This window comes from Hylaeus volcanicus, chromosome 5 (genome assembly GCF_026283585.1).
Source record: "Hylaeus volcanicus isolate JK05 chromosome 5, UHH_iyHylVolc1.0_haploid, whole genome shotgun sequence".
NCBI lineage: Eukaryota > Metazoa > Arthropoda > Insecta > Hymenoptera > Colletidae > Hylaeus > Hylaeus volcanicus.
The window spans coordinates 17,470,733-17,495,033 of record NC_071980.1 but is presented as its reverse complement, the minus strand read 5'-3'; the positions used below and the strand labels follow the sequence as shown (position 1 = coordinate 17,495,033).

The 24,301-nt window shown below is 39.5% G+C and overlaps 1 protein-coding gene across 1 annotated transcript in view; it reads right to left on the bottom strand.

The window, feature by feature from the left end:
- The window catches only part of LOC128876966 (uncharacterized), a 70,801-nt gene extending 50,673 nt beyond the window's left edge, over window positions 1-20,128 (bottom strand). The window contains exon 1 of the mRNA XM_054123833.1: window positions 19,798-20,128. The gene's annotated coding sequence lies outside the window, so the exon portion shown is untranslated. The remainder of the gene's footprint in view (window positions 1-19,797) is intronic.
- Window positions 20,129-24,301: the final 4,173 nt, after the last annotated feature.

Genomic DNA, 24,301 nt, shown 5'->3' with positions numbered 1-24,301 from the left:
AATGCCCGTGAATCGACGGACAGAGCAAGTTCGTCGCGTGTCTTTGCACGTGGGAGGAGGTTAAAAACAGTCGAACGGAACACGAAACAGTTAAAAATATCGCTGGCCGCACGAAAGGATCGATTCGAGGGACGCGGAACGACGACGGTGACTTCCAGCATAGGCGAGTTTGCGAGGACTCTGGGTTCGCCGTTTATGGTGACTGACGTTTCGCGACACTGCGTTTTGACAAATATCAGACCTTGCAGGGGAAGGTTTTAGCGAAGTATAAAAATTGTATTGCTTATTGTAAAATAGAAATTTTTGATACGTGAATATTGCAAATATTGCAGGATATGATAAATTATTTTTTTGTAATAACTAAACTGTAGATGTTTGTGTTCATATTTTTATATGCACAGATGAAGAATAAATACTTAGATTAAAATATGTTTTGACTTCCATATGTTGTATATGTTGTCAAATAATAATAAGGTTTCTTTAGAACAACAGAAACTTTAGTGCCCGACATTGTAAAGAATACCTTGAGTACCTTGTATTTGACGTGCGGTACGACAGAGGGGTCGAAGTAAAATAGACTATTATCTCGTAGCTAAAGGGTACAAAGGCGATCACTGTCAGGATAATGATATATCATTAAGGTCACAGTGCAGTCTTTTAGTATTTCTCAAAAGAAGATAAAGTGGTCTGTTTTTCTTCGGTAGTGTGAAAGTCGGCGACAGGCTTAGAATTCTTTGAAACGTGCAACAGTAAATATTTGCAGTGGTATTGTTACTATTTATTTGACGTTTTATTATTAAATAAATGAATGTATATACCTAAAGAATCACAGAAATCATACGTTTAACTACGTGAACGTTTTCCAATACACTCAAATTTATCAAGCCTTGAATTTGGAAACTATCGATTCAAAATTGATTTATATGGCTTTGAAAATGTATTTTTGTTTAGTTATAGAATTCTTCTCCGAAGCGTATCTACGGCCACATCGAAATTTGAAACTGAATAATATACGCGTTTAGTGTAAACAAGAGTCTCTTTTATCTTTGTACAAACATTGTCAATTGCACATCCATGGAAACACAAATTGTCAGTATTAATTCGCTTCTGTAATATTATAATCAACGAAGTAGCAAATAGTGTTGCATGGTGTTATCCTGAAAGCGCGATCGGGAAATCAAGGAAACAGGCCTTCCGGCATTATAACTTATCATCCATTGCGTGACGTCGTTCGACCATTATGATACGAAGGTTTTAATGCCGTGAATTACGCGCAAGCCTATTACACAAAATTACCGTACGTCGAACGACCGAGCTAGAGAAAAACGTTTCTGTCCGTCAATTCGGATAAACTTCTTCCAATTTTATCGTGCGCAATTGCATCACGAAAATTACACGGTTACGATTTCGCTTCGAAACGTGGCGCAACCACGTGTGTTGATTTTAGATTGTGGAAATAATTTAGATAATATTAAGTGGAAGCCTCGAATAATTAGCTGGTTTAAATACTGATACTCCGCGATAGAAGATAAAGCGCGCGTTTAAATCCAATCTTAATTTCCCCCCTCTATACAGAACAGATTCGTATCGAGCTGCATGGAAAATGGTGGATGACGACAGCACACGAACGCGGACTTACTTGGAGGTGATATAATTTAAAAACTAAAATCACCTTTTTTTCTTATATAATTTAAAGAAACAATACTCGTAGCATCAACTTTCCCACCTTTCATTTCACGAAACTTCATCATCAAATCATCTTCAATAATAAACCTTCTAACCCAACTGGTTCAAACTAATTTCTGCACTTCGTTCCAGTCACTACAAATTAATATCTCGCTTCAATTTATTTTCTAACAGTGTTCAGTCCGATTAGACTTACTTCATTTCTTGACTTCATAGCTTGATGAGACTTCATTCTTTATAAAAAGTTTTTACATACTCTACCCCTGTATTTTGACACGTTGGCTGCCAAGTTAAAACTCGTGAAAATCGTTACAAAGTTAAAATTACATCTCGAGAGTATTGAAGATTAGGTAATCTTCTCAGACCTAGCCCAAACCTCTGCACAGCTACAGCCCCTGGAGGGCTGCAAATTAATTCTGTCACCATAAAAAACAAAATAGACCTTTATTTAAAAAAAAAAAACACTATTCCCTGCATGATGAATAATTAACCCACGTAGGGATTAAACAGACCCTGACAGTGGAACCACCCCCATTGCTCCTGGAACGATTATCCGGAAACGAAACGGCGAAGAAAAATCGCATCTTCGTTCCAGGAGCTAGCGTGAGCCCTTCGGTGCATCGTCGGGGTTCCTCCCCCGGAATCGATCCCTAGATCACGGACGATGCATGTAAGGTTGGTCGTCGGTTTATTTGGCGGATGCACGCGCGGCGCGACGCACCGGGAACGCAGGTGGTGGCGTGCAACGATAGGTGCACGGCCTGGCCGAGCAGCGTGATCCATAATGGTGGCGGGTGGCGGTCTTGTGTACACGAGGGGCTGGCATGGCAACGGGGTCGATAAATAGCCCTGGCACGGCACCGACTTCCGATTTCATCGTCGACGCTGCCGTGCCACGCTGGTATCGCGGCCTGCGCCGGCATTCCCCCGCAATACCTGTAATTCGGCCTCAAGTTTCACAGGCAGACCGTCACTGGCCACGAAAAAAACACCGGAAAACGTTTCCGCGAGCTATTCTGTACTGGAAAGTCCTTGTTACGTACAGGAAGAACCCTCGATGTACCCCTTCATCTGGACGTTACACTTTCTTTAATTTCTCCCTTCGTACTCACTCCAATGACTCGTTACTAAAACGTATTATAATGTTTCAAAGGGCACGTAGCATCGTGCATGGTGACTGTTACAGATTATCTATGGGTTCATTAATAACTGTCACATACTGCCACACCTGACATTAAGGGTAAACTACTTTTACCTGTGATAATCAAAGTAGATGCAAAAACAGAATTATGCTTACAATTACTCCTAGATGTTTACAATAATATCTCCCTGAGTGCCGTGGTTTCTACCTCTTTAACAAGTTGATCGTCATGTCACCCATATAATTAATAACGAAAGTCGAGTGACAAAGAAAATAAATTTCAATGATATTCTCGAAATTCGATGAAGTTACAAGTATAAATATCACGATAAATATTTGATTATGTAATTTCCAATAGGTTGTAAACAAAATTTAATCGCAGTAGAAATTTTCAAGAGTATTAGCGTGGCAGTCGACGTGTTAATCGTCACGTACCCCCGCCCATTTCCTGGTCGTGTAATCTTTTCTAATGCACCGATATATAAATACAAATTTAATTGAATACTATTAAATTAAATTCTACAAATATTCCTCACTTTAATTTTTAACTAAAAAGTACGAACAATCACCCCTAATTTTACATCTACTACTTACGGCCTACATCTTTCACAGTTAAATGCTCGAGGACTTATGAAATGATCTAATACAATGGGCCTGGAAAACCCACTTTTCCAAGTTCCAAACGCTCTTTGTTTACCGAGCAGTTTCGCAAGTAAATGTGTCGGAAGATTAGAAGGTGCAAGTATCGTTAACATTTTCTTTGTTTTACTGCTAAACAATAAGAGTGACTCTTGCGATCAGGTGAGTCAGTTTGACATTGTACGAAGCGAAAGAAGGAGCAATATCCGTCGCAAGATCAAGTAGATAACAAAATTCAACGCTACGAGCGCAGGATCTAGAGCGTGAAAGAAGTTGTACACTCTTGTGTCTTGGAATATCGCGACATTTTTCTTAGATCAACTCAGGTTAAGTAATTTTTAAAAATGTCTTTTAATATTTCTACAAAGTTTCGAATTAATCATTATAAGGGTCTACCTTAATAAAATATAAGAAATGGAGAAGGAAGCAATACATTCACAACCCTCGCTTCTGTAATCTTCCAGGACTTCTCAGTGTCGCGTGATATTTAATCCAGAGAAACAAAGCCGAGAGGCGTAAAAAATACGTTAATTTCAGTGGCCAGCCCTCGCATTTGCAACCTGCCACGATAGGGGCTCCTTATCTGAGGCAGGTGCGCCTCTCTGTGAAAATGTGGGCGCCTATGCATAATGAAATTCCACGTTAACACGTTCCAAGGTGTACGAGTCGTTTCTTCATTTTAATGTTGCCTCAATGACCACTCTAGAAATATATCATTCTGTACGTGGAAAATAAGAAAGTTGCTCTTCCTACTACTAATCACCGATGCAGAGACTTAGAAGCACAAATTTATTATGTTTATTTCGTAATCATTCGAACTGTTACGAACGAAATATGGAAGAGGGAATAGTACATTTTATTTGTCGATATTTCAGTTTGAATACATTATAGACTTTTTAGTCGAGTCAAAGGATTATATTAGAGAAGATTACGAATTCAGCAAGCAATAATTATCGCTAATTTATGGATACTCTAACGCAATCTTTGTTTTTATTTCAAATCTCTTTTTCCAAGTTGGTATTTACGATTAAATCATATCAATCTATAGACAATATCGGATGGATTTATGGTACGATTAATAGTTATAATTAAAGCTGGATTAGATGCTATCATTTTCTGTGAATGAAAGATAGGGATAGGATTAAGGAAAGTAAAAGTTACATGATTTTTATCAGTATATTTTTATTTTTCTATTTACTTGATTTCCTGTACGTATTTTCTTTTCTTTATTATATTAATATGGTCTTTTATTCCATAATTATTTGTACATTTTATGGCATATACTATTAATATCAGAATTTCGTTTACGGTGATGGTGGAGACGGTATCAACAATTAATCTAGAAAAAGTAAACAACGATTGCCAAGAGATCCATTGATCGATGATACCATAAAAGGATCGTACACCTTTTATTCTTATCTCGTTGATATTTCAATGCAAGCATTCCTTATCATTTTATCCATACATATAATACCTCCTATCTGACTACCTATAATCAAACTGACTCACGATATCCCGATTTTTAAACAATACCGTTTGTGCAACACGTTTTTGCTTCCAACTTTATCGTACTACTCTTCAATCTAATTCCAGTTCACCTCAGACTAAAATTTATTTAAATAAATTCCCTACAATTTTCGTAATTGACGCCGTCGTCAATTCTACTCCATTTCCTTGAATATTGCATTTCTATCGAATAGAATCATCGATTATCCTATCATCAGCGAAAATACTCGACTCCGTTCAGTTCGAAAGTACGATTCAATTCGTCGTTCGAAAGGATCAGAGCGTTTAGTAACGGTACGAAAGGGGAGTTGTTAATCTTCGATCGACAACAGAAACGACACGCTCCGTGGTGCAAGTAGATGCATCAGAGGAGCGCATCTTCCCCGGTGCATCTACTTTCACCCGATTAAAGTGAACACGCTCGAACGAGTCCCTAGGCAATGATCTGCTTCGATATTCAGTTAAGGAGCACCTTGGCTACCTGTATTTTCGTGTCGTAAGATCATTGGTTTCGCGATCGAGGCAGTCATGGAGATCATTAGAGGCCAATACGACGGAGTTACTACGTTCCTTAGGGTGCTCGTTAAGAGATGATTTCCAGGATGTCTTGTTAGTAATTTGCGAGGCTTCTTACTAGATTACCTCAAATTTTTCGTTTGCCTGCCATCACTGCATGGTTAACAAGCTACGGAGGCTCTTAGGGTTTCTAAAACGTAATTCTATACACTGTTGTAACGCTGCTTCTTTTACGAAATTATAACGTCCACTCGACTTATTGCATTTAGAGTATAGCGCTTGTATGTGGAGCTTCCATTACAGGAAATATTATATCCTTTTAGAATAATCTGTCGGTAAGGAAATTTATGGTAATCATTGATCGCAAATACGATTTTATTTTACGCTGAGATTTTGTTAGAGAGGATGTACAATTCAAATATTTCAGTATTAATTTTTATGGCGCATTTTTGCACAGTTAAGAATTTTCTAGTGACTTGTAAACATTGATTTAACTTTTATTTCATAATTGTAGAATCAGCAGAAAATTGAGACATTTTTTCTAATACCTTTTCTTTTACTCTAATTTACTTTAATTAAAATGATTGATGTAACGTATTACGTTGAGTCTCGAGGGAATAATTTCGAACGCGTCGCAATTGCTCTTCTTCGGTGTGTCCACGATGAATCGGTATCCAGCAAGTGATGGCATTGCAAGATCCACGATTATACACTGCACATCTGTGAATTCTTCCAGTGCCAAGACCCGCCAGAACCTTCCGGTGTCCTTGATCTCCGCTTCCTCCACTTTTCTGTCGTTTCGACGTCGATACTTGCGCGATACATTTCCCTTTCTCTTTCCTCTTGTTCCACAATTCACGAGGCACGTGGTTCACGTGACTCACGTGACTGTTGGCTCAGCGAATTATTACTCGACTGCTGAGTCTATATTTCTCGAGCAAAAATCTTTCCTATACCCATGTACTAAAATATTTGATAACCAAATCAATATCATCGTGGTGAATCTTCTACGAAGCCTTCTATAATAAACGGAACAATTTTAGGAAATTTAGTAAAATATTTGTGTGATATTTTGAAATAAAAAATATAATATAAAGCATAATTTAATTAAATTTATTTCAAAACTGTAGTTTTTTAATTAGTATCTAGAAACAACCAAATGTACACTAATGTTGTCGACCACCAACATTATAAAGTTTTGCGTTCTTCGAAAGATTAAACTTTTTAATCATAATGATTAATGAATAAATAATAAAAAAAAACAGAGCTACCCAGAAAAAAAGAAGAATTTATAATAGGCAGTTCCTACCAAACTTGATTCCAAACTTGATTCCTAGACATTTTGACTAAACTACCAAGAAACTCGTAACATTGAACCTAAACAAATTTATTGAGATTCATTCGAGCGATAGGTGAATTTATTTAGATCGTCCCCCTTCGAGGAATTTCGATAGATACTTGTAGAAACGAGTTCACAGGTACGAAAACGAGAACAGAAGACGGTGGTTTTCGATGGTCACTTTTTGTGTAGGCGGTTGAGATTTCACAATCGATTTGGCGAATACACGTTGGCCCTAACCGTGTTGGCGCATGATTTGGTTACGTGGATCGAACAGGATCTCGAATTGAAAGTCAATGAATCTACTTCGCTACGATTTCACGCGATTGATCGATATCGCATAGCTTCGAATGGCAGTTGTGAATAATACCACAGTGAATCAACTCGTGAACACGTGCATCTATATTGAATCAGCTATTCCAACGATGGAGTTTAACTAAAAATATTCATTTATTCGATTACCATAATTTCATGAGCATTGCAGTGAATTTTACTAATATGTTACCATTTGTATTAAATATATTCATTTAATGTGTACAGGCCTGTATAACAGGACTAGTTGCCGTTAATAATATAAAAAAAATATATTTTCATTTATATATTCGTACAAAAGTAAAATAACAATATTCAGGTGATTTTTGGTACAATTTACCAAACATTGATATGAAAAGTTCCACTTGAAGAAGGAATAAAATAAAAATATGATATCATACTCCATTTAATAAAATTAGTTTGGAAACTAGGATCCCCAAGGGTATTTTTCTTTCTATCTACTAAAATATTTTCAGCGCCCATTTTACTTTCTCTGACGTTCAGAGTGAAATTATCGAGCTGCCCTTTTTACCTTGTTCGACTGCTGGGACTGGTTCTCGGTCGACTCGTTTCGCCGCGATTCCAGGGACGATAAACCGAAACGAAACGGTTCGCGTTGCCCGATATCGTCGCCGAATAAGCATTGCTGGAATTATCGTCGCGGATCGGCGAAAATACAATGAGGCAAGGACGAGCGAAAAAAATGGATTGTTTCAGCTGGCATTGAAAGCAGACCGCGACGGAGGGGAATTTATAGCGTCAGCTGATGACGGCCACCGACCGGTAAGACGAGTTCTTTTGTTCCAGCGTCGTTACTACAATTTTTGTTCGGCTCGAGGAAAATATTGCACGATAAGCAAGTTTCTAGAACCTGATAAACAGTATATAAAAAATTGGCACGTGTTGCTCTCCAATTAATGTAATAATACTCTTTATTTATTATAAAAATAGTTTAATCCTGGGTTAATTAATATAATTCTTTATTAACAGAATGTTTCATAGTGGCTTAAATTTGAACTCAATATTAATTTCATTCTACAATTTTTTAATTTTCTAACGTTCTTTGTTTTTACTCTATTTTCGCCTTATAATTGTTTCCACTGTTTAATTATACCTGAAGAGGACCATACAGTCTCATGATTGAAATCTGTTAATAAAGAATGAAGTTAATTATATATAAAATCAAACGCAAGAAGAAACACTCCCTCATAATTGGTTTATAATTAACAATAAAATTCTACGAATAAATTTTGTAAGAAAAGAATCGTTTTAATGTTGTGTAACTTCGAAACTAGTATCTCCGCACGTCTTTGCACCACGTGCCTGCATTCCACGCGTTCCAGCCTAATCACTCTCCCTGCGTCATACTTTGCACGTACATTTCCATTGCGAACGATCAATTCAAAAAATTATATTTCTATATTTAAAAATCACGTAATAATGTAGACTTAACCAGCACATACCTGAGATGCTATATCAAAATGCACTATCGAATAATAATAATGATTACTGTTTTAATTCTGAAGATTGTATTGGAATAACCACCTACGAAAAACTATGTTAAACCTTCTCCAAAAGAGGAACACTTCTCTTCCCTCTATTATCCTCACAATGAAACTCCAACGAGGAAGAAATCAATATCTATCGAATGGAAGTAGTCGTTCAAAAGAAGAAGAGGCAAAAATTGGAGTGGAAAGTCCCTCGCAAAACTCTATGAATTATTTTAATAAAAAAAAATATTGTCCATGAAGAAATGCGTACTAAATAAATTACTAACCTTCAACAAATTTCTAAGTAACAATAATTTCGTTAAAAAAATCTCAACCACTCCAACACAAGATCTATGAAATATTCCTTTTATTTTCACCCAATGAAAATTTATTTTTCCTCGACTACTTACGAGGTAAACAAAATAAATATACACTAAATACAAAACACAAGCCAAATGTAAAAAAATTGACCAAAAATTCTATTAAAATACGCCCTCCCACAAGAAGCAACATACACCTCCTACAAAAGAAAGTACCTTACTTCGCTCTACCGTTACATTTTCACAAAGAAGTTCCCACGACGAAGAACCGAACGTACACCAAGAAACGGGGAAAAAAGAAGGGTCGAGGCTCACAGTCGTAGCCCGATTACTGGTTCCGATTCTTCGTGTCACGTGTGCCTGGTACTTCCGGTCCCGCGGTGATCGCGACTTAAAAATACCCGAAAAGGGGGAACGTTCGCGGGCATTTCTGCGCGGGGTACACAGAAACGAAATGAGAAACGGCGCACGGGCCGAGCTCGACGCACGAACTGAACACGAAAAACCGGCCGAACCCCATCGTGAAACTTCGGTACCGGTCGCCTCGTATCGTTCCACCGTGAACGGCGTTCCGTTCGGTTCCGTTCGGTTCCGTCCAGTTCCACGGAAACCATGATACTGATGGGCGAAACCTCGAGTCTCTCCTGGCGTGTTTTCCTCCTTGTTCACTCGTTCGCTCGTCTCTCTCGCCCGTGTTTTTTTCCCCCCTCGATTCAGCCGCTCCATTATTCCTACCTACGATTCCTTTTCATTTGGTCATCCCAAAAGTGATGCGAGCGCGATTTCTTTGTTGCTGGATGAAATTGGAGAACCAATTGTTCGTTGCGATAAATTAATTAATTATGGTTCTCGAGGAATTGTAAGATTGTGTGGGATTGATGGTTGGCGTGTTTGAAAACAGAGTTGGTTAATTAATCTGTGATTATATTTGCGGTGGTTTTTCATTAATTCTTTGGTGCTCCTTTTTGGTTAATTATATCGATGGTAGTTTTGGAGGAATTTTGTCGAGTTTTTGAATTTTAATAATGATTTTTATAGATAATACAAATTTAATTAACCACAGTTGTCGGGTGTACGTGTTGCTCAATATTGCTTGAGTTTGGAAAAATGTGGGCTAGAAAATAAGCCTCTACGCTATCCTACGGAGCCTAATAAAATTGAAAACGTTGTAAATTTATCTCGCAGACTGAACTGAACTCGTTTTATAATCCGTCGCCACTTGAATAATGTAAATATTAACGATAGATATCGCGCGGACTGCACAGTCAATCTTTAGCAAAAGATGAATACATACACTTCTGTCTAGACTGAGAAATCGAAGGATTTGCACGGAATTTTGACATTCCATTATCATGTTAACCGCTGAAATTAATGAGTCAGTTATGGCGGAACTTCGATATTACGATCTGGTTTCGAGTTTTAGCAAACAGAGTCGTCTATTGAGACGGATTACAGATTATCCATCAGGAATTGTTACCGCGCGATCAAACAGTAAGTAATGATCTAATATGCATTTAAGAAACCTACTTTAAATTCAAAATACTAATTTAATCCCTTTTTCTTGACGTTTCTAAGCTTTACTTCTTCAAAGTTCCTCAATTCATCGTTACTTTTATTTCTAATCTTACCATAATTTTTTTATTTCGAACGCATTACCCTTTAAATAGTATCCTCCCCGTAATTTTATTCTACAGATCTACAGTCAACTTCCATCGCGACTCTTTACCCTTCCGATACCTTACCCCATCACTTTTCTGTCCTAGATTCTCGATCCCCCTTTTCCTTCTATCCCTTTGTTTTGTTAATTTCGCACATGTCCGTGGTACCTTTCTTATCATTTTATTATTCATTCGCCAACTGTGCTAATCGACTTCAACTCGACTGTCCTTTCTATATCTAACCTACTTCCGATGGTCAGTATTTTTCGAACTCATTTTCTCCCTTGCTACCCTTCCGTACTAAATCAACTTCACGACACTTTAGCCTGTTTGTATCCTTCCCTCGGTTATTTCAATCGTAAACCCTTGTTCCCTATTTCACCTCCCGTTGGCCCTTCATCATGACTCCTTCACCCGTGTCTTGAACATTATTCTATTATTCGCTAACAATTAGAAGATTACCCTCCACGATACCCCACTGTGCTTAATATTCCATATATTCCACCTTCTAAGATCTACTCTCTCTGTGACTAAATTTCTTCTTGTTCCTAAATAATTTTTCATTTCTCACCCCCTATGATCCTCACGTGCCTCGAGTCACCCTTATGTCATCCCCACTATTTATCAAATCGTTTACCTAACGGAGTCTAATACTCTACAGATTTCAACTTCTTGAATCTATCAACCCTCTTCGATTAAATTTCTTTTCATTTATAAATAATTTTCTACCCATATGATTTTCACGTGTCTCGAATCTAATACTCTACTGAACTCAACTTTTCCTACCTACCAACCCTTTCCCTGCCTAAATGTCTTCATGTTCCCAAATAATTTTCCATTTCTCACTCCAACGATCCTTACATGTCGCGAATCTAATATTTTACTGAATTCAACTTTTTCTACCTACCAACCCTCTCCCTGTCTAAATTTTTTTTTGTCCCTAAATAATTGTCAATTTCTCATCCCCTATGATCCTCACGTGTCTCAAGTCGCCCTTTATCATCCCTGCTTTTCGTTAAATCGTTTACCTAACGAAGTCGTCGGCAACGACCCGTTGCCTTACCCCAGACGTTCTTTTCCTGGCTGTTTCTTCGTCGTGGTATGTCACTCAGTTTTCCCTTTCGTCCCTCGCCACCCTGCTGCACACGACTTTCGGCCGCAGACGACTGACCGGGACTGACGAAGCGCCTAAGCGAGCGAACGTGCCCGCGGGGGTGGCCTGCTTGCCGCGACTGCGCCCCTTTTTTCGTGTCGACCACCCCCTCCAACCAGCCCCACGGGCATCCGCGATCCCTCGTACGCGACACACCGCTTTCCACCGACCCTTCCCTCCTGAGACCAACTTCCTCGTTTTTCCTGCCCCCGTACAAACGCCCGTGATAATTTGTCGCGCACCCCGGTGTTGCGAAATTGTTTGCAATCGCTAACCCGAACCCTTCAATGGTGCCCACTCGAAGAGTACTCTTGGAAGAGGGGTGGTCGGTGGACGCAGATAGGAAATGACAATATGGTGGAAAGGTATGGAGACGATTGGGGGTTGATTGATGGCGATTGATGGTTTTGAAGAGAAGTTGATAATAGAGATGGTGGAGTTCATGGTAAAGATTGTTTCTAAGGGTAGTTTTAGAGTTCTTGTTGGCTATGTAGTGAACACTGAGTTTGGACCTGATAAGGTTTTGATTTTTAGGGTAAATTGTGTAGATCTTTATCATCATTGTCGAGTTGATGGTGGAGATGGTTTCTAGGGGTAGTTTTAGGGTTCTTGTTGGCTACGTAGTGGAAACTGAGTTTGGAACTAATAAGGTTCTGATTTTTAGGGTAAATTGTCTAGGTCTTCATTATGGAGTTTTCCACGAGGAAGAGAAATGTGATGCTAAAGATATTAAGAAATAATGGCCTATGAATTGTTCATCAACTTTTGGTCTTTTCTAAGTCTTCTGTATTTAAATCGAAAGACGATGGGTATACTTTAATGATTTTAAAAAGAAATTGATGTTAGGTCAAATTTCTAAGTGCGGTTTCTTAATTTTTTCAAAGTCTTGATTTCACTACTAACAAATTTTTTAATCATCCACTGAAAGAATATTTTAGTTTCTTCCAATACTTGTTATGATCTACAGAATTTGAAACTAACCCCTCCCTAAGTTACGATCTCCAACCCTGTAATCGAGCCAGTTTACTTCCAATTTTGTATTACTAGCTTCCCCACTACCTTTAATTTTACATATGAATATCTTCGTGTAAATGGACCGAACCAGGAGAATTCCAGGGAGAATTTGGCACGTACCCTTCGAAACAGGTGTCGAGAGCCACCGCAGGAATTGGCAAGACGTTTCCGCGAGCTCGAGGAAAAGAAACGGACGATACGGGTCGGGAAAACTGGAACGTTCGCGTTCCACCCACACCTGTATCACCGATCGATAGTAACACGTCGCTCGCAGTACACCGCTGGCATAATAATCAATACTGATATATCCGTAATAGGAGCGAAAGACAGGCGGTTGGTGGAACGATAAAGAGGAGAAATAAGAATGCCGATGATAGATCGTCGACGGACATCCGCGATACACAAGCTTATCGCAAAATGCCGCACTCCAGGGAAAATTGTGTACAGCTCGAGAGAGCGCTAATCGTTTTTCCCCGTGGCGCGCGCGGGAAAACGAACACGTGCCTTCGCGAGGAATTACGCGACTCTGGGAATCGATGAGTCGCTGGGATCGCGGCCTAGTGGAGAAATCAGGGCTCGAGAGAATCGGTTAGATTTTTCTTTTTATAATTCTGTTGGCTTCCAAAGGGAAAGAAAAACTGGTATTTCAGAATTTTTCCTGATGATATTAAATATATAATATTAATGTTTCGCGAATATGTTGAGAGTGTAGGCTTTGAGGAATACTTGTGGCAATTTTCGTGGTAATATGTTGACTTATAGGACAAAAATAAATGATACTAACATGGTATAAAAATTTCCTAGTTACTTGGTGAGGGTGGATTTTTCTTGTCCATGAAAATGGATAAGAGTATGTATTTTTAATATATCTAGGAAATATTTATGGCAGATATTTAGCACTGTTAGAAGAAATTCCTATATGTGAAAGTTGTTATGAAAAGAGTCTCCAAAAAACGTAATAATTAATAAATCCTTGCTGCAGCTATATAGCCATAGATTAATATATAAATTAATTCGCGAAAATTGGCCTAAACATATTGATTTTCAAAAATATATTCAAGCTTAAAGACTCAAGCTTCCGGAGCTTTCAATCGACCAACGATAACCACAGAGCTTTACCGACTACAGGTAGATCGTGAACTCGTCAGAAGAGTTTCGTATTGATTATGTTACTATAAATTTAAATTCTAATTTCCACGTAACTATAAGTTAATATGCAAAACTATATCACGTGGAATCTATGGTGAATTTAATTTTAACGCAAATAGAATTGAATGCTTTTCAATAAAACGTTACCGGCCCATCCAGTTAACAATTTAAAAATCGATACACACTTGGTATAATTTTATAAAATAAACAGAGCTGTACGTCAAGACGAACCCGTATCAAGTTTAATTAATCTAACCTATTTACGATGAGATTAATATATGACACGTTAATAATAATCTTCATCGTCGTTTAAAGTAACAGTTGTGGCCGTCAGTTAACTCTTGTTTAAACTAAGCACGGTAAACCAGCGATGCGTATCGCGCACATGTATGCATTACAATCGAGTGTATTATTATCACCTCGCACGTACACGGAATAATAGTAACCCGCGTACATTTACAACGTTTCCTCATGCATTTATGAGATAGCATACATTATTCATACGCTAGAGTTGAATAGGTGCTAAAGAAAAACAGAGAATTTCTTCGATTTCTCAGACTTAAATGCGATCGACCAAGCTGGAAGCGAAACTACTAGTATATCAACGAATCGGTAGTTGTGTCACGCATTACAATTACAATTGCAATTACAATTAAAGATTTCAATGACGATGGCAGGAAGAGATAACCCAGTGAATCATAGGGAAAAATGTGCCCGTAGGAAATAAATATTTTGCTTGCACATTTAAACACTAGCACGCTAATGTTAGAACAAAATTAATTCTATGATTGGAAATGAATGAATGCAAATGCTCAGGAAAATCGAATATTGTACATTGACAGAACACAAGCAAATATTGAGACTTAGAAATTGTAAAATTATTGTAAATGGAGAATATTATCCAAATAAAGAATTTCTCAATAAATTACAGTATCCTGTATAACGCGTAAGAAGTATACTAAACATTTTTAACTGGACGAACATTTCTGTTTGTACGTACATCAGCTGATTATCGCAAAAGGACAAGCGTCGCCTGTATCGAGATTTATCGTCACACATTAAACTGGATCCCATCGTTAAAGAACACATAAACTCAACGAACGCCCACGCGTCTGACAAGAGAAGAAGAACCTGGAACGCCATCCCAAAGGAAGAAAGACCCGAGGTTCCTGGCAGGAACGGCTGGCTTGATTTACTCGCGTCACAGGTTCTCTCGGAACCAAGAACGCTTTTATCGTCGGTTCGCACGGTTTCTAACGGTGCTGAATTCCCTGGGGATCGCTCGCGTTTAAGTGGAGGATGCAAATGCGTCCGATGTACCCTCGGAATTCGACGCGGCGCTTCCGGTTTCTTCGGTGCGGTTCACCATACGTTCCTGGCTCGTAACACTTGCTCTATGTTTACTCCGATGGTTGTTAACCTCTTTAGGTGTAAATTTAAGAGAAGGTTGGTGCAAAGAACATTTGTTGAACTTTTTAAAACTCTCTGTATGTAAGTATATATAATGTATTTGCAGTCCGGTTTGAAACTTTATTTTTCAAGACTTCGGTATAGAAAGTAACTATTATAATATAACGTAATTTCGTCATTTTTGGTGTGACTTAATTTTTCCTCGCTTTTATCTAAAATGTATGGTCCTTTTCAAGATATAATAATGCAAATAATACCTACTATATCATATATAAAATGTTTGGTAAAATTTATAACTGAAATTAATATTTTATATGTATTTAAAAGAGAATGTTATATATTTCATATTTTATAAATGGAAACATAGAATAGTATTTAACATTGCCAATTCGCTATAACCTATCAAAACTATTGCTTTATATGTCAAATATTGAAAGTAGTACTTGAATAAGTAATCAAAATACTATAACGTTCTCGAAGTAACACTCAACAAGTTAACACTGAAAATAAGAATGAAATACACGTTTGCGGTAAAACCATTACGAACGGATATAGAGAAAAGATGTCGGGCAGCTTTCCGATGGAGAACATTACGCAAGGAGAAGGAACGCGTGGTCCACCGCCGATTCTCTATTTCTGTAACAGCAGACGCCGATATTGATCAATCGTTTTCCAAATCGGACCAGACGCGAGGCGTCTTGCGAAACGTTTTAAACGGAATCGCAGCGGTCGAAGTGGCGCACTTGAAATTTCTGCACATATAAGACCCGATGGAAAGTAGCGTGACACAACGCGGATCGACGGGCCTTTTGTAAACGCATTTCACTGCGACGGGACGACAACATCGATGAATCGTTTGAATTCCTAACCCAGCCCATGCATTTTATTTTATTTCTCGAGAATCATAGGAAAATTGTTTCGGAATTTGTTTTTGCGTTCGTGAATTAATTAGTACTCATAACAAATAGGTATTTTGAAGCTACGTTCTTTTCATAATTGATATTTTTATATTTTCTTTGAAGGTTCTTTTTTAAGAAAATTCTCAATATTAAAAGTAAAATAGAAAACAGAGGAATTCAAAACCATTCACTTATAATATGTATTAATTATTTCTTTTTGTTTTATTTGTCTACAAATCTAAATCAAAAACTAAATGGGGATTGAATTAATTAATCCCCATTTCAAATGAAACTAAAGTCCAAGCAATCAGACCGCAAATCCTCAATTTTTTTAGGGGCAAAGAAAAAGAAAAGTAGTGTGACTAAGAAGCTGACAGATTGCCTTGATCGGACGCGAGTAAGAAATCTCTCCGTTCGATTCGCCTAAGCGCAGAACAAAAGTCAAAACGGTTCCGTGTTGCAGCCAGCTGCGGCAAATGCCCGCGAAAGTCAGCGTTTTATGACCGTGGCTGAAACGCCAACGTTTTCTTCTCCTAGCGACGATGATTTGACGAGTTTCATAATAATCCCTGGCGAAATCATAATGGCCCCGGACTTTCTTCCGCGCGCTTATGAGTTATCTTCGTGGAAAGTGGCGAATGGGACTCGAACGCGTTCGATTTCGTTCACCTCGACTAGAATCGTGCTTGAAATATTAAATGCTCCGTTCTGGTACTATGTATTCCGTGTTACCATTCTATGTACATTTTTTAATTTATGGTCGGTCACGTATATCACACTCTATGAAGTATCTAAATTAAACGATAGATTTCATGTTTCTAAATTCAATCTAAATTAAATGACGTTTCCAAATCAATTTTGTAATGAAGAATTAATTTGAAAACATCAAATCTATCATTTAATTTATACTAATTTCTTAAGTAGCTTTAGAGGGTACAAATACTGTATGTACTTATTTATTTAAAATTCATTTATTCACGTTGCAGTCTCGTTGAGTGACTCATTAAATGATCACAATTATAACTGGCTCGCAATAAAACACTCAGACACTCCACTCAACAATTAAGCACCCCAATAATTAAAACATAATAATCCCAAAACACCTAGTCCAAAGATCCTAGAATCGCCAGTCTATACAAAAATTGTAGGGAAAGAAACACACACACACACACGAGGCCACGAAGCGTTTTCTGACGTCCAAAGAAGACTTAATTACGCGGATACCGTTCTAACGAAGTTGCGGGAAGAAGTTAATAAACCCCAGCCGAGTAATCAACAACCAACAACGATCCATCAGTTATCCTCCGCTGCGTAAAGCGTTGCTAGAAGGAACGAGTGGCTGTCGTTAGCTTGCCACTCGAGTCAGAAATCTTTATCTCGCTCCTGTTGGATTCGTCGATGGCAGCGTTGGCTCGACGAGTCTGATCCGTCACCTGTCGTTATCCTGAGAGCCATCGATCCCGTGGCATCGGGGGTCGCCACAAAAACCGCGCGTGTACTCCTTGATCGACGCAGACTCCAAGTGGCAATCGAATCGAGAAAGATCCATCATTGCTTTCGTGGCTACTCGTCCACAGGATGCGATTTCTCAGACGCTTTGCTCGTGTCGGCGTTCAGAAGGTTTGCAAATCGTTTTCGATGCTCCTCGATGTTTATTTTCATGTAAATATCTTTGGTGAAGGTTCATTTTCATTGGGACTGTTCTAGAGGGTATATTTCTTTTACGAATATTTCTGACCCTTTAATATTCACTCCCAGAAGAATTCTTTACGATGTTTATTTTTGTTGAATGTACATAACCTTTTACTGTCGATCCTCATGAGAATTCGTCTAAAAAATTGTCTTCGTGTATTGAACATTTTTAATCATCTACTGCTCGTCATTAGAATTTGTTTAAATGGTATATGTATTTGTAAAATATTTGAGGAATTTTACTCTTGTTAGAATTGCTGTGAATGATGTATTTCTATAATGTATCAAACATTTCTAAGTCTCTACTGTTCGCCCTCTACTGTTCCTCGAGTTGCTCTAAATGCCGTCTTTCTATAATATCTACCAACATTTCTAACCCTTTCCTCTTCCCTCTCACCATACCAGCTCTAAACAATTCATCTCCATATCAAACCCCTCTAATCCTCCACTCTCCTCCTCAAGATAACCTCCCTCACACTCCCATTAATCACCCTTGACCCTTCCCTCGTGATCCTGTCAACAGTGAAGCACACATCGAATCCCAAGCTCCAGAAAGCTAATCCAGCCGCCTTTGACTAACCACGCTAAAATATCGATTGCGTTTAATTCCTCTCCAGTTTCAAATCACCGTTGTCGAGCTGCTCCCAAAGTTCATCGATTAACGTCACGATCCTCCCTTCGCTTATCCGTGCGTTCTTCCGACTCGGGACGATCCGGATAACGATCCCTCCAATCAGAGTTACTTTCACAGAAAAAAATCAAGGAGGAACGAGTGGTTCGCGCCAAGGCAGAGCCTCTGTTAATCGAGACGCGATCGAATCTCGAAAATAGAAGAGCGCGAGCGTGCGCGCAGGGATACTCTACCGGTGCCCGCTTAATTGCCGAGTTAATGTTCTAACGAAGCGGCTCAGCACGCTCGCGCAGTCAATCAACGACAACCCGTTTCTTATTCTCACGGATGCAGATAATGCCGAGCTTTCCACTGCTGCGCCTCTTCCTTTTCTCCCGATCGTTCGATTGACCTCCCGATTGAACTCCCTTAGGCGGGGTTCCGGGTTCCTTAGACGTAAGTGAGTGAATTGGTGAACGAGTCAATTTTGTTTATAAGGGTGCCCAGTCGTATAACTTGACTATAATACCTAATGTACTAGTCTTACAATTGTTCATTCTTTACGGTCATTTAACTCTTGCTTTACATTACTTAGCATTTGTGTTTGATTATATCTCTTCGTCATTCTCTGGCATTAGGAATGGCTCTTATAGCTCGGGTACCTCGGGATTGCTAAGCCCGTACTGTAGCTACAATCGAATGCTCCAAACGAATAGCTACAGCCCCTGAGGGTGTCACTTAGGAGGGATGATGAAGATTTTCTTTTGGGCGAAAATTATTACACGAGATTCAAATGTATCACGAGCTAATGATACGTTCAAATGATGATATTTTGATATTTTGATAAACTCGTCTAAGTAAGTGACGACTATTTAAATGTTTTAACAAGTCGTCTTCGGGATGAATATATTCATATAACGTGCATCATTCGATGTGTAGTGTATAAAGAGATTTTATGAATTGATTACAAATCAATTCACCAACTGTATACACCATTATATACACTCTGAACAAAAATTAGAAAATACAATGACACTACAGACAAACAAAACACGAACGACCTAAAGTAAAAGAATAACATAAAGAATAACATCCTACCCCAATTATTACTTCTAAGTAAAGGAAAACGGAATCTTCCCCAAGATTCTCAGCCCACTCGTTAACAAACCCCAGACCCCAACAAACAATACATTCATCCCAAGTCCCGACCAACGACCGCGAGGAACTCTCTGCCCAGCACCTAAAAATCGCCCAAGTACTCACCACTCTGGTTCTCCACGGTTCCCTCGGTCAGTAACCTTCTATTCTTCCTCGTATCGTTTCTATCCCCTTAGCACTTCAACGGCCACTTCACTCCAGCACACTCACACGCACAAACACGGTCTCTTACACACACAACAAGCGCGAAAGGAAACACGGTATTCTCACTTTTCAACCGAATCCGAAACCCGATCAACGGAATTGAGCGCTCGCACTTCCCGTAGGTCCAGTTCCCGTGATCGCACTAACGAACTCGAAATCGCTCGATTAATCGGTCAGAGCCAGTTCCTTATCGTGTACGAGCCGCTACTTTATCGTCACGTTGCGCAGATAATGCCAGCCCGTCTGCACGCTCGCTCCTACTTGAAGCCCGGCGCGTTAAATCGTGCAGAAATCCAGGTTGAACGTGCACCGACCTGAAGCCAAGGAACAGGCGTCCCTGACCCGCTCAACCGGCGGCCTCGATGAATCACGGGACCGGCAGATCTTCGGGAAGACAATCGACAAAAGTTCTCATGCGGCTGGACGCCCGAGCCAATTGCCTGCGATTCTTTGCGGATGACCTCCAACCACGTGGAACCCTTTCTTTCGGAGGGAAACGACGATAGTCGCTGGAAATCAGTCGGTTGGAGTTATGGAGGCTATGATGGTCGAGGTTTGGAGGCACGGTTTGTCTCCGAAATGGTAGCTTGAGAAACCCAAAGTGGAAGTTTTATTGGTCCTTACTCTGGAGATGGAGATTCTGTAGAGGTGTGGAACACTGAAGCTTGGAGGCGCGGTTTGTCTCGAATTTGGTAGCGTAAACAATCCAAAGTGGAGGTTTTGTTGGTCCTTACTTTGGAGACGAAGATTCTGTAGTAATCTGTAGCACTGAATTTTGGAGGCAGAGATTGGTGTTTTAGAAATATTTCGATTCCGAGAATTTTCAGGTCACAGTTTGCCTTCCTTTCACTTTACTTCAGAAGATAGATTGACATATCCTGGCATTGATTAAACTGGAGCAGTTGCAATCTTCCACTGCAATGATTTATCTCAGAAAGATTTCAAATCCTTAGAGATTTTTCTAATCAAGTCAACTGCAACTACTCTTAATCTAAATCACCATCTTAAAATATTTGTGCAAATCAGTTTCTTCTGGTTCGATTTTCAGGAATAAATGTTTGAACTTTTCAAACGATAGGATTATCATCTGATCCAGATCTACAACTTCAGCTTCCTCTACTTCGATATGAATGTTTACTTTAAGCAGTCGGTGATAAATTACTCGCTATCTGCAGAAACATCAATACACCGTACAATTTATTATCAGCGCTTGTTTTACCCTCGATATACTAATCTCGGCGATTCGGGCAATAACTTCTTAGAATAACGTTCGCGATACTATACTTTTTAACCTACTAATATTTTGCTCTTATCTCGATCACCTCTATTTTCACTTCATAGAAACCGTTACGCAGTTCTCCATATGAATCTAATCAATAAAAAATTCTTAGCACTCTTCCTGACTCTTTACCAACCCCAAAAACCAAAAATCACTCACTTAGCAGTTCAAGCATTTCTACAAATCCAACGCACAGCGCTACAATAATTTCCAGCATTCCACGAAACTGTGACTTCCAATTCTCAACTAGCACAAATCCAACTAGCATAGATCTATTTCCCATCTATTCCCAAGTCCACGTTTCCCTTTCGATCAGAACCCTCGATCGAACTCTCGAAGATCGCAGGTTCGAGTTCTTGTCAAGATAACTCCGACGTGGATATCAGCGAAGCTCTATCTGGACGAACCTGTTGATCCTTTCAACGACTCTCAACCTGGAGCTAGGACATCCGTCGAAAGCTGGCAATTTGTCGAGAACGTCGAACAGATTCCGCGCGCAGATATTATACGCATTCGTTCGATCACCCCAGCAATTTATTCGCGAACGAGGGGGAGAGGGCACGGAACACCTGAGATAAGATCTCTGCGGTGACGTTCCAGCCGCGGAACGTGATTAGTCAATAGCAGGTTGAATTACACTTTTGAGCGTGCTCGCCTAGAAACGGACTGCGGCGGCCAAACTTGGTCATTCGACTTCTCGATTTCCAACTTGGAATCCGTCGCTGGAACTGCGGGCTGAGATCTTCGGGAGAGCGGAAGACCGGAGTCTCCGTGGGTCTAATTGGCTGTTGAGGCCTTCTTGATTCCAATCTTTTATTTTAATAGAGTTGAATGGGACTATGGTTGGTTGTCAGGTTATTCTGCAGTATTGTGCTCCTATAGTAGCCTAACTTGGAATCTGGCACTGGAACTGCGAGTGAAATGTCTCTCCAGGAAACTGACTGAGTGGACTGACACAGTGGAATGCTTGAAGACTTTGAAACGTTGGATTAGGGGCGCTGGAACTTAAGATGAGTGGCTATCGACCTGTTTCTTTTACTATACTTAGTCCCTGATTTCAGTGGTTCGGTGGTTTTATGGTTTGGTAGAGGGATTCTAGATTGAGGTTGAAGACTGGTGCTTGTTGGGCATCGATGAAGTCGAATTTGACTGGGACCAAATTGGCCTCGTTGGGAATCAAGATAAATGCACCTATACTCGGTAGAATTACATACGACTCCTTCGAAAACATTACTAAATGTACAAACCATAACCTTCCTCCAACCCCCAATCTCCTATCCCCATCAACCTCCACCTAAAGATCTTTACCACCCTTCCTCGAATCTCTAGAACCCCAAAGAACCTCTTCCCAACTATTAATATTAAAAAAATCTGACCTCTGAAAAAATGACCTCTAAAACTTCACTAAACCTACAAACCACAAACTTCCAACACCCAATCTCTTATCACCATTAAACCTCAACCCCTACCTAAAAATCTTTACCACCCTTAATCGAATCTCTAGAACCCCAAAGAACCTCTTCCCGCCTATCAATATTAAAAAAATCTGGCCTCTGGAAAAATGACCTCTAAAACTTCACTAAACCTACAAATCATAAACTTTCTCCAACACCCAATCTCTTATTCTCCATGAAACCTCAACTCCTACTTAAAAATCTTTACCACCCTTTCTCGAATCTCTAGAACCCCAAAGAACCTCTTCCCAACTAACAATATTTAAAAAATCAACTCTGTCAAACCTTGTTCAAAACCAGTACACTCTCCAAGCCTACAAAATCGTCCTTCTCAATCCTGACTTATCAGTGACAGTTCTACCACTTATCAATCCACTCGGTGCTTGATCCTAAATTATGCCAGGTTTCCGCCGTCTCTCATCCGATCCCCGAAGGTAAAAAAAAATTCGTGTTGACGCTGGTAGCGTCTAGGAGGGTCCTCGTGGATCATGAAAACATCCCAGCACGTGTAAAGCTCGGATCGGTGAGCGCTTGCGCGCAGGATGGCGCCTTTTCGAGCATACTCCGAGCACTTGGATCGATCCGCGGTTCGAGTCGAGTAGACGCGCGGCACCGGAAGCGTCCTGGGTACCAAAATGGCGGAAGTGCACGGCTCCCGCCCTCGGAGAGAATTGACGCGACAACCGAACCGATTTGGAAGCTCGTGAACGGATACAAGCGAGCGCACGGCGAAGGTAAGAGAGGTTTTCGAGCAACTACGTGCCGGTCGGAAGGCGGCGTGTCTTTCTCCCCTGCATCGTGCATTGGCTCGCCGGAGAGAGGGAAATGGCGAAACGATGGTAGGAGGTGTAGTGCAAAAAGCACGACGGGGAGGGGAGACGTAGGTGAACGCAATAGATTCGAGGTCCTTGCGAATCGGAGTCCAGAGGATCCTGTCGCGCAGCATCTGTTTCCTATTCAGAGCATTTCTCGTTTTTCTCACTTGTTGTTGGACGCCGTCAACTATCTGAGGTCGATGTGGATGGAACTTTGGATGAGAACTTCAGAAAAAACATTTATATAACCGTTTTTATTGGTATCGTTAACCCTTTACACTTGAATATCAGTGAACAAATATTTGTTAAAAGTGCATGTTTCCTTGAAGTTCTCCATTCAAATGAAAGAAAGAAGAAGAATTTATATATTTATATAAGATATTTGAGAAAATTCTATGTATAGAAATCGTAAGAAAAATCTCTGTATACATATATGCACACTTTGTAAAAAATGGTGTGATTAGAGAAAACAAGCAACTATCTTTGTAGGTCATAGCATTGTACTTTCAAGATCCTAGTATCCTACATCAATCTTAACCTCCAAATAACCTTGCAAGTAAGCCTAAATAGAATATCTATTAATTAGTATAATTGCCTCATTTAAAATGTTTCAAATGTGATCTCCAGAAATTTCACAAAATCAGAACACCGACCATAAGCTGAACAAAATCTCGCTCACCATTGCTCGTACAGCAACAATGGATATAATAAAAATTGTTGAAAATGAAATTCAGGAACTTTTATATTGTATGAACATTTTCAATATAATTGATACTAACCGAGATATCTATTCATAAAGAATCACCTAAATAGCATGTACAATACAATCATTTGTATTTTGATCACGGACTTGTGAC